The 12,288-nt window shown below is 38.0% G+C and overlaps 1 protein-coding gene across 1 annotated transcript in view; it reads right to left on the reverse strand.

Annotated features, from left to right (window-relative positions):
- Nucleotides 1-12,288, reverse strand: part of ATG10 (autophagy related 10) — a 59,470-nt gene that overhangs the window by 10,097 nt on the left and 37,085 nt on the right. The gene's annotated exons all lie outside the window — the stretch shown is intronic.

The following is a 12,288-nucleotide window of genomic DNA, read 5'->3' on the forward strand; positions in this document are numbered from 1 at the left end:
TATTGGCTTACTGTCTCTGTCCAAGCAAAATAAAAAAGACTGAACTGAAAGGAAGAACCAGCATCCTTTGAACAACATGCTGGTTTAACACACGAGAAATTTAAAGCTATTTTGCATTTTTCTTTCATATCCTTAACTCAACTCAGCCATGATTCAATCTATGAAGAAATATAAGAACTGATAAACTATAACAGTAATGACATGCAAAATACTTTTGAATTTTTTTGATAGCCCACATAAAAGTGATTTTCCCCAAATTTAGTGTATTAGATAGTCAGATGCGGCTGAGGCACATGGATAGAAGATCACAAATGGAGAGCCCAGTACTCCAAGGTACTGTAAATATATTTTTGGACATTAAATGAGAAAATTACAGATGCTTAAAGAACAGAAGGTTTCTGGGAAATTCTGGACAGCTGTAGGAATGGTTGATTTTAGCTTATCGGGAAACAGATATCTAAAGCACTGAAAGGGAACATTAAAGAAAGTGCTCTCTGTGTTAATTTACTTTTAAAAACTGTATGTGAAGGGATACTAAAGACAACATGCCAGAAGGGACAATGATGATTACTGTATCTGAATTCAGGGGCCAGGTAAAGTTAGGTATGCTATGCCCCGTTCCCGTGTAAATGTGTAACAGACTAAGAAGGCAAGTTCTTTTCCTCCTCACATGTCACACCCTCTGTTCAGATGTGAAATACAGATTAAAAAAAAAAATCTCGAGGAAAATAGAAATTTCTTCTCTATAGTAAGCTGAACTTTCTTTAAAATGGATCCATTTTCAATGCTTTAATGAGAATAGTAAAAGAAAGAACAGCAGCAGCATGTGATAAAAGAAAACAAAAAACAACTACAGACTGGCTTTCAAGTTTGTAGCGGTGGGAAAGAGGAAGAGTCCATATTCAGAACTGAACCCACATTGAAACTGACCATTAAAAATTTCGGATTGAACCAAAATTAATTGACAATTAAAATTTCGGATCAACCTCCTGGAATCAAAATCATACTGCTTTACAGACATTAATGTTTCATCAGATATTATGGCCTTGCCTATTGCTTAGTCACTAGTTTACCCTGCCTTAAAAAAATACTTCTCCTGGAAATGGCAAGACTACCTGTTCATGGCAAGACTACTGTTCATGTATTAAACACTATTATTCTAGAAAAAAGCTGTATATATACACATAATTCTCTCTCCTGCTTTCTGTATATAAGGGTAAAATGACTGTATACCCTCACATAAATACTGATACCTAATTTGTGACAATTTTAGACTGAATGATAAAGAAGCCATATTCTTTATTACCTGCAAATACTTAGGAAAAGTAGTAAGTTAATACTCACTCAAAAATGGAATTCTCAAACCTGTATGCCTCTAGGGAAAACATGCTTTATAAAAACCCTACTTACTATCTCAGAAAGTTATAAATTAAGTTAGGAACAACTTCATCATTAAGAATTCAACCTACTGGGTTAGCACAGATTTCAGCCAGTAAGCAACTTCTATCTTCATTTTCTGGATTAGGAAAAGGAAAGCAAAGGAGAGACTTTCTAATTTCATTATTCCTTGAGATGGCCACGGAGAAATCTTAAGAATTTCTGCCATTACCAGACAGATATTAGACAGTGAGGTACTTCCCAAAACATCCTATTACTTCCAGAGAAAGGTGATTTTATCCAAAAGTGTCCTTCCCAGAAGATGTACATAGCTCGATGGCAGGAGAGGCAGCAGAGAAGGGAAGAAGGCAGCTTTGATGCTTTACTCTTTTGGAGAGCAGAGTATTTTTTGACACATTTATTTTGCATTATCCTGAATTTTTTTGACTGATAGTTTACGCAGTTTCTGAAATCAAGCATTCAGCTGAATGCAAAGCTCAGAGAAGCTTTGAAACTGACATTCTTCTGCTCTGTAACAAGACAGACTTAGGTCTACTACAAAGTTTCTATACTTACTCAAAATAAGTTTCTGATACTCAGATCTCTTTTTCTGCTGTTTCTAGTGACAAGTGGGCGCATTGTATTTGTGATCTGCATACAAAGGCAGATGGCTGAATCCTTCTTAGGGCTATGTCTAATCCCCTTTCCTTTCGGTAAACAGCAGTTTCAAGACTTTTTACATAAAAAGATACAGCATTGATGTGTAATCCTGTACTTTACAGTCTCTGTAAGTACAACGCACAGTATTTATGCAGGGAAAGTACATTTTGGAGCCTAAAAGTTTTGATGGTATCTCTTTAGCTGATGAGATGAACTTTGCTGATGAGATGAATAAAATGAGTACAGTCATTTTAGGCAACATTTGGAACATCTGAAAACCTACGCATGGCTGAATAAAGCCATGGAGCCTCAGAGAGTTTTATATCAGCCCAAAAGAAGAGATTTATTTCTCACTCTTTAACCAACTACTGATAAAACCATAATATAAAACACAGGTGTAACTTATTAAAAAAAAACCCACAGAATTTTATTTTTATGTATTTCATATACTAGCCTATTTAAATTTTTTCTTCAAGTAATTGTTCTACTTTCCTTTTTTATGTGTACTGTTGTTCAATCTCTTTTTGAGCTAATGCTAGATTTTAGTTATTGTAATAGACAATATCGAAATAAATTTTAACTTCGGAAGATATCGTAACTGCTGCAAAAAATTCATACATGTACACACATCACAAAACAAATTTGTAATTTTGCTGAGATCTTGTAAAGACAAAATAAACATACCTGCATTAAAAAAAATTAAAACGTTAACAAAAAAGGGGTTTTGACCAAATTGCAATCATTAAAAATGCTATGAAGTAATTTCATTTCTCAATTTTTTGTTTCTGCTTTGCAAATTTGCTTGCATACTTGCCATGTTTCAAGTCAAAACTGTGAATTCAGACTGTTTCTGAAGCAAATTGGGAAGTTGTCATCAGGAAGCATCTGCTCCTCTATTGCTTTCACGTAAAATCATTCTCGTGCTATCATAAAGGACTATTGAGCAGATGTTTAAAAGCAATGTATGTATTAGAAAAAAGATAAGCAGCAAATACCTAATTAATTATATTAGTTCCATCATAAATGAATTATCACTAAATTTAATTGACACAAAATTGTTCTCAACCTTTAAGGATCCCCTAAACAAATTAAGTTGATTTGTTCCTTTTAAAATGCTAAATTATTTAAATCAATAGATAAGAAATGTCATTCTGAAGGCAAAATAATGTATTTGTACTATTTTTATTCCTCCTGATGAAGAAGGCAAGTTAAAAGCCCCTGGTAACAAGTTAATTTGACAGGAGGAGAGAGTTAATAGCGTGTTTTGATACTCTTTAGTAGCAACTATGCTCCGCACACTGAAAAGCAGCAGGAAGGTATGGGTTAAGGCAGGTCACCTTTGGAGGAAGGACTCCAAAGGACAGGGAAGGGCGAGGGAAGTGACAGACAGGGTAAACTGAGAAGGTGACAGAATTACCTGATAAAAAAGGGATTTTTCTCTGCTAACACCAAACATTTCCCTCTCTCCACCTCACCCGCAGAGGCCGGCTAAGCCAGCCTTCCTCGCTCAGCCCAAATTCCCTTTGAAATGCAGAAGCAGGCCCTAATGCCCTTTTTTGGGGAAAAGCTAAGAGAAGTGGTTTAAAGAACAGCAGGCACATTTCTCCTGGATCTCAAGTCACTGCTGCCTTTCTCCCAATTCCCATGTTCCTCATCTCTTTTTTCTCGCTGTCTTGACCTCTATTTCCTCCTGCTGCAGGCCAGCCTCCTGGGAAATTCTCCTGCAGGAGCATGGCAGGATTGGGCTGCAAGCAGGAAAGGGAGGAAGAGGTGACGCAGGCACAGTTACTGGTACTGCTGGTTTCGTTGTGACGGGGGGGAAAAGGAGATGCAATCCAGATTAGTAAGCAAATCTGATTTCATTGCTTGGAATACATTTACACTTAATTTCATTTCAGCCTCTAAAGTTGAAAACAAATGTGTAACTGTTTCTCCAGCACAGCATTTCTCTTTCTTCAGAGATGACTGTGAGCTACCGTGTGAAACAGAAGAGCTTTCAGGGAGCAGCTCCCCTCCCCGTTCAACACTTTCCCTTTGGCAAATAGGGAGATCTGAACATGAAAACTCAATGGTAGGACAGTGTTCATCAGATAGAATTAAAACAGAGCTTAATGTGGAGGGTGCGGCAGTGTGGTGAGATTGTATCTGCACTCTTTATTCTTCCTCCTGGGTGTTCTCCACTTTTATTTGGACCGTGTCTCACTTTTTTGCCTGCAGCCCCCACAGGTCTAGTCTCTGCAGGTCATTTTGCTGCCGGTTTTTGTCCCTCCTGTGCAGAGTCTCAAGTCATCCCCCACCCTTACACAGACCTTGAATCTCTGGATCCCATCCTCCCTTTCCCTTCCATACTGAAAATGCAGTCTGGAGTCGCAGTTGTCAGCTTGGGAGCCGTGGTCACAGAGGAGGAGAGTGGGACCTCCGGGCAGCAGCTCACCTCACACCCCCACGACCAGCTCAGGTCGTCTCCATGAGCTGGAGGATGGCAGAAGACTGAGTAAAGGCTGAGCTGCCAGTATGCCCAGTGCGTGGACTCAAATCTCAAAATGAAGTATTACTTGAAAATTGCAAGGAGGCCTAGAAAACGGAAAAAAACTCCTTGCAAACTAAACAAGCTGAGGAAAAAAAAACCAACAAACCAAGACTTGCAAGAACCTCAAAACCATCCTAGCACATGGGTTTTTTTGTTTTAATACAGTAGGAGAATTTCAGTTTGCATTAAGTGATTGTCAGTATGTTCTATTCACTATTAAATATTCATACTATGCTAAAATTTATAGGCTCTAATCAAACTTACCCCACTGTATCATGGCCTGCAAAAATACGTAAAAGTATGGACATCTTCCTGAATAATTTAAGCGTAAGATGAACGGTCACAAATGTCTTTGCCACCAGTTGCAGCATTTTCATATACATAATAAACTGCTCTTTTATGTGAAGTATATATGGGGAAACCAACAATTTCCATGTGTTTCCCAGTGCCGCCATCATTAGTGACAGATGAGGCAATATGAGGATAACAAAAGAGCTCTGCAGAATAACAAAGTTACCTTAAGGATTTATTTTCTGTACGCAGCTACAAAATCCTCCCCACTGTCTTGGATTTCTTCAAATTCCGTTAGCCAAGTCAAGAACCTGGTTAAATACTGCTCCTCAAGAAGAGAGAAAGAAGTGGCCCTCAAATTAGTCGGTGATGTTACTAAATGCTATGTCCAAAGAGCCTTATTTTGGAAGATGCAACTACCTTGAAAAGCCACTATGCCACCAACAGAAAAACTCAGAGGTGAGTTAATGTAAACAGGCAATGGATTCCTACAGGCACACAGATCCCTGAAAAACTTCACTTCCCAAAGGAAAAATCTTCTGACTGCAAGTCAGCATCCTGACCATGACACTGTTAAAGCATGCAGTCATTATTAGAATGACTGTTTTTCCCTAAAAAATACAGGTTACTAACAAAAAAACCCCTCAGCCTTTTGTCATTCAAGACATACCAGAAGACCAAAACCAAGACTTGCACCCCAAAAAGACACAGCACATAAAATTGCAGTAGTCCCTCATGCATTAACAATCGCTTCTAATGGTTGGAAATTAGATTTGTCTTTTGATTGCTTTAAAACCGCTATCACAAGTGAAAGCAAAATCTATTCAAGCAAAAGAAGCAACGGACCATGAAAACAGAACAGTTGTGAACTTTTTCTTCACATAAAGGCGGGGGACTCTTTCAAAATCACTCTTCCCGGGTTCTCACATATAAAATGCAGAATTTGGTGGTTTCTTTCCTCCGCCAGAAGAAACATCTTCTCTTTTTTATGTAGGAAGTCCAAGACTCCATTCTGACAGGGCTGAAGCACTGAGACACGGTACGTTAGAAAACCTCTTCTGGTAGAAACTACAGTTTAGACCCAGCGAAGCTAGGAAACAAGGCAAGGTAATCAAAGGAGTGGGAGAGACATGGCCCATCTGCTGAGGGACAATGGACCAACTTAGACTATTCAAAATTCTTAAAAGAAGGGTGCACGCAAAGCTACAGACACACACCTTGCAGAAGAACAGAGCAACCTCATCTGTAAGCTGTGGGGTTGCATTTACTTCCGCTACCTCCAACCAATATTCTTTATCAATATTATTCCCTGGAATTAGGCATTTACGGCAGTCCTTCTTTCTAATTATGGTGAGATAAGAAGCAACGAGAGATGGTGGTACCTGCACCTCCTCTTTTTTCCGTCTAGCCCTTCTGTAAGAAAAGTCATGCAGGACAGATAAGGTATGGAGACCACTCTGCATACGTCCCTCTGCAGGGAGAGAAACTCCAGCCTCTTCTTCTGAGTACTGCAAACACCAGCCCAACGTCCTTTCCTCTGTCTCATCCAACGTATGCTTAATTATTCCATATGAAGCAGAACAGCTTCCACAATTCCTTAACACCCAGTGAGTCAGGCACTTTCAAAGCAGCTTCCAACCCGTCTGCCAAAGGAGAGAACCGAAATCAGGATCGCGTGTAGTCCCCTCAAACTACAGGGCAATACAGGACAACCAGCATCTCCTCTGGCCATCTTTTGCAGGGCATATTTTAGCATTTATGTTCTCAGAAGCCTTGCTAGATCCAGTCCTGAGGGCAAGACAGGCCGTGGAAGTTCATGGCACGACCAACCTGGGATTAGACTCCCAGGGCCCCAGGTACCTCCCAGGTTAAGGGGCACGTGAGAAAGGTTTCTTCCAGACCAAATTTTGGCCAGAGCTGCCAAGTGCATCCATGCCCTTTGGTGCATATAACCTCTAGTGATTTAGATCTGTGAATTTTCCTACTCTAGGATAACAAGAAAATTATGTTTAATAGAAAGTTTTGGAATTTCATTCACAAGACTTCGTAAAAAAACACGCCAGTCCTCAACAGTGCTATCGTATAAGAACAAGCTACGCATATACACAGAGGTGCACAGAGTTTTCAAGGCTCATGAAAAACAGATAAAGTAGGTATAAATACACATTGTTGCAGTTAGTTTGCAGTAATTATTAGAGTAAAAAAATTGAAATTCCCACACAAGCAAAGTTTTATATGATTGAATTTTGTGCAGACAAACATAAACCAAATTGTAGTATTTTCCCATTATTTTTGTCATTATCTTGCATTTGTACAAATTGGGAAAAGTTACTACTTCAAGGTTAAGTACTATTTCACAAGATTATTGCTTTTTGAACTGAAGTGTTTCCTGGACTGGGCTCTGTGCTTCATAATAATATGCTTTATAATAGGCAAAAAGAAGAAAAATTGCTACACTAGAAGACAAAGGTAGCAGTTCAGCTGTATTTTAGGTCAGTTTTATTTTTTTAGAACAAGGATCATTATTTCTGCTTTGAGAATCTCAGCAGCAACCCAGTTTTGGCCATGCTTAATTCAGTGGGGAGACTGACAGCAAATGCCTACAAACCTTTACTTTTTAGGAGACAAACTCAAATCCTCATTAATTTCTCAGATGGGAAACTGTATGAAAATGGTGTCAAGACTGACAGACAGTGTTTAGCAGTAATTCAAGAGACAAAGTTAGAGACAGAAATGCTTAAATGGTCACAAAATCTGGCATTACAAAACCAAGAAATTTGAAGTTAAAGGTTACAATTAAAAGCAGCTGAAGGGGGAGTTCTGGAGTCGCCGGCTGTGCTACGGGCTTGGCCGCCGCGGTGGGGCCAGGCAAGCGCTTCAGGGAGGCTTGCCTGCACTGATGCCCACCCAGGACACCGTACGAGAAAGGCAGTGCCACTGGGACAACGACTTACTGCGACAGGCACAGTAGTTGCATGCTGCCTAGTTGAAAAAGGGAACAGTATCCGATTAAGTTAACACCTGTCAAATGATACAACTTAAAAGTTACCTGAGATGCTAATCTAAGCTTGGCCATAGCCTGTATTATATAAGCACAACAATTAGAAACAATAATCATAAACAATGTAGCTTAATTACAACTAGTTTATTTGAATATGAGAGATCCAATTAAATTAACTATACATTAAGGCTAAAGCATATATATTATTTTCTTATTAAGATAACAGGAAGAGAAAATTAAAATATAATCATCTATTTCAAATTCAAAATAATCTTAATTCAAAAATTTTAACTATCACTCAAAATAATTACAATAATTATTAATTTCCTTGTAAATACTTAAAAAAACCCCACTGAATTTGTTGCTACACTTATATAAAACTAGTAGCATATTAGGATCCAGTGATGTTTTCTTTTTGGAAACGTATAGATATAACAAACATATTTTTTATGGAACAGGGCCAGACCCTACCACGTCAAATAAGTTCAGCTTTTGATTGCTCTGAAAAACTATTTATTTTATTAATATACGATGTAATGCAGATGTACTTATTTTCTAGTCTCTAATCATTGTTACATAGGAAATGCAAAGCTATGAATTCAGATTTGGGCAGGTCAAAAGCCCTTCAGTTCATTTTCAAACAAAATACTCTGTAAGAATATTGTAAGTATTAATAAATACATTATCAAACATCATTGATCACAACCAGCCCAAATGTATATTGATTGGAGACATTCATAGTGGCTGGAAAGCAAGTACTGAATGACTTCTTTTATTAATGGGATCTCAAATGAAAACTGCCATGCTGTATTACATGATACTATGAATTTCTAGGAATGCAGTATATAATAGATCTCAATGCAAATTTAACTGCTAGCAAGATTTACAAAGAAGTAATTTGTAGTTTGACAAAATGCAGCTAAAATTCACAAAATTCAAATGAGAAGACACAATGCAATACATTCTTGCAATTAAAAATTGCCTATTAAGGCATTATCTAACAACAAAGATAACTACGCTATATTCCTATGGTTGAATAATATGGTTAGGAGACTTCTATGGAAAAATAAAGAAAATACAGAAGTAGAAAAGAAACTCAGCTATAGTAATACACCACCAAGAGCTTCGTACAACTCAATACAACTGCACCTTGGAGGCAGCTGTACTCCAAAACTAAGAATTTGGAATTTGCTTTACAATTCTTTAAAGCAAGTAGAAAATTTGTATGAATTATTTACGTTTCTGTCTGGAATGAATCTTCTAACAGTCTCCATCTTAATGCAAGTTTATTTGACAAGAAAGCCCAGTACAGAATAAGGAATACCCAAATATTTCCACCGCAGTATATGGCAGAAAACACCTGTAATGGTCAACAATATTACAGAAATACAATGACCAGACAACACCACTGTAGGAAAAGGTTTACAAAAATCAAAAAATGGTATACACTGTACATAGCTACACTTGGCCAAGCTCATGTATAGTGTTACTACAGAAATTTTACACAGATGCAAAATCCACATAATGAGTAGCTCTTAAATGCATTAATTTATCTCATTTTAGAGAATTCTTCTTGTAGTTGAATTGCTCAGTACGAGGTGAAGAGGGGACCTGAAGAGATCGTTCTGTATACAACTGTTCAACAAGCATATCTGAATTTTCCTTCAAACTTTATAAATTATCTAGGTAAAATACTTCAAGCAATTAGCAAATTGTTCCAAAAAAATGTTCAATTTTTTTCTTTTTTGGGAGCAGCATAAAACTTGAGAAGGAAAAGGAGAGCTGCATTCACCCATTTTGCACAGTTCCTCCTTCTGCGTGGGGAAACTCGAAGGCACATTTCTCCTCCCTCTGAAGAGCACTTCAGACACCGATCCACAAAGCACTTCAGGTGACATCGCTCCTGTTCCGCTTGCTACGAGTCACCGAACGTGCTCTGGAGCAGGGAACAGAGCCCGGGTACTCCAGGGCCTCAGTGAATGACACCATGCTGTACTAGCCTCCGCAGGTGATTTTTGTGTTCAGAGGGCACAAAGCGTGAGAGGCTCCACAGCCCCAACTTCCTTGACGGTATCAGAAAGCAATTTGCTCAGTATCCCATGGGATCGGAGACACAGGATCCAAGAAGTAAGGAAAGAGCTAGTAATTGTATACGTGTGCAGAGAAAGACCCAGAACGTTGCTTCGACTGTTTCCTACATTTTATCTGCTCTCACTTCCCTCAAAAGCTACTCCACCACTACTAGAGTTAATTTATTCCTTCAATTTGATTAAGGTATCTCAGGGACCATTTCATATATTCGTTCCTATTTACAACTAACTGAAATCATAGCTAAGATGATGAAGTATTTAATTGGTTAAATTGCTCTTGCTTTTCAAAACTGAAATATTCCAAGTGTCCCGAAGGCATTTAATTCCAAAACAGGAAGCCAAAGAGGAGAGCACTCAGTAATTCTAATCGTGTGCAGATCTCTTGGAAAGTATTTTCCTAAACATTTGCTGAAAGAACCTTTTATTGTACTGCGTGCTGCTGCATGTACCCCAACCAGGGTCCCACAGAAACAGAAAGATATTTACTACTTAAATTATTTCTGGTTATGTAAAGGAATCAATTTAGAATCAACTAAGAGCATGCTTTCCTAAATATTAAACTTCAGTCATGTGCAAAACAAAGGATATAGAAGAAGAAAAAGCAACTAAAAATACATTAAATATATAACATCCTATACGATAACTTTATTCATAAGGCAGAGGATATGAATGGTAGTGCTGCACCAAAATCAAAGATACAATTTAATTGATTTTTTCTTAAATTCTGTTTATAGGTTTCTGCAACTCAACTGCAATCCCTGAAGGAATAATTTTAGTATAAAGGCCTGGTGTCCATATGATATTTCAAACAGTACTGCTGAGGTCCCTTTTCCACTATGTTTCAGGTAAAGGAGGACCTCTGCATTTTTCACTTTGCTGAGTCTGGAAGTAATATGTGAGCAGATCAAGAATTTATGGCCGTAGGAATCAGTTCCCAAGTACCAGGATCTTTCATATGTTGAATTCTACAGGACTGTATGCAGTTTATAGAAAAAAGGCAAATGTTGGCTTTTTATATCAACGTGTAAGTTTTCACAAATGTTTACACACCTATGCACAGCGTGAGTGTAGATATATAGATTTTTTTTTTTATAGCAGACAGTAATTTTTTCCCAAAGGACTCTTCACCTCGTTCAGCACACAGGACAGAGAGTCAGCAGCAGCACCATATTTTTTATTCTTGTCACTCGGTAAGCGACTTCCAAGCCCCGGATGGAGACAAAGCGTGGGAAACTCCACTGCGTGTCCCTCATACTTGGACAAACCATAAATCCGCACTTCTACAGAAATGACTCACAGACAACTGCACCAGGCAGAGGAAAATGCTCAAAGAAAGGAAGGTTTCATGGAATTTTCGGTGGATTTTGTGATTCTTTGGGATTTAGCTTTTCAAGGGAAGAAAGGTGGAGGCATAATATCATGGTGTTGACCAGCGGACGACTTTCCGATTAACTTTGGAAGGTTTGGGAATGTTTCGTTGTTGGTAGGCATTCACACTTCTCTCCACATCATTTGAGCATGGGTCACTCATGCTTACAGTCATGTCTAGTACAGTTAGTAAGTGTTTTAAAACCAGAAATTGGGAGAAAAGTGTTGTGAAAGATTTGTCTGTAATCCAAACAGAGAATAAAACCGTAAGTGAAGAAATAGTAAAATATAAATAAAAACTTATTAAAAAAATAGTGCTGGAAACATCATTAGCGGAGAGGAAGTATGATCCTTGAAACTAGTGTTCACAGTTAGTGAAAGGGCTGTATTTGAGTTATACAGGAGATGGGAGAGGTCAAGGGAAGCGTTCACAGTGTCGGTATACTGATTCAAGAATGGGAAGAACCAGAGACTTCTGGTGGACGGCTGGTGCGAGACTTGGAGGAAAATATTACAGTAGTTTCTCCCTTTGAGACAAAATGCTTTCAGTGCCTATATTCCAGCTGTGAATGCTGCAGAGAAATACAAGTAACGCAGATGAAGATACCTCAGCTTGGGTCAAAAATCATCTGGGGGAAGAATTATAAAAATAGGGTCTATAAGAGTACAAGTAAGACCGACAGGATTTTATTTGGATAGAAATCTCTCAAGGTACTGCCAGGGACCTACAGGAGATGATGTTTTTAATATTGGCAAAACTTACTTATTCTTAGATGCAATACTTGAATTATTTCTTCATCAAAAAGTCATTGAATTAACAAAAGAATATTTTAATGTGGATTAACAAAGTTTCAAGATGATTACGGGATAGCTGCGTATGTAAAATAAATCTGACTTAAAGATTTCAATCAGATATAAGTACAAACAAATACAGAAAGATAGGTGCATACATGATATTAAGCTTATTTGAC

Source organism: Fulmarus glacialis, unplaced genomic scaffold, assembly GCF_000690835.1.
Source record: "Fulmarus glacialis isolate BGI_N327 unplaced genomic scaffold, ASM69083v1 scaffold7684, whole genome shotgun sequence".
Lineage (NCBI taxonomy): Eukaryota > Metazoa > Chordata > Aves > Procellariiformes > Procellariidae > Fulmarus > Fulmarus glacialis.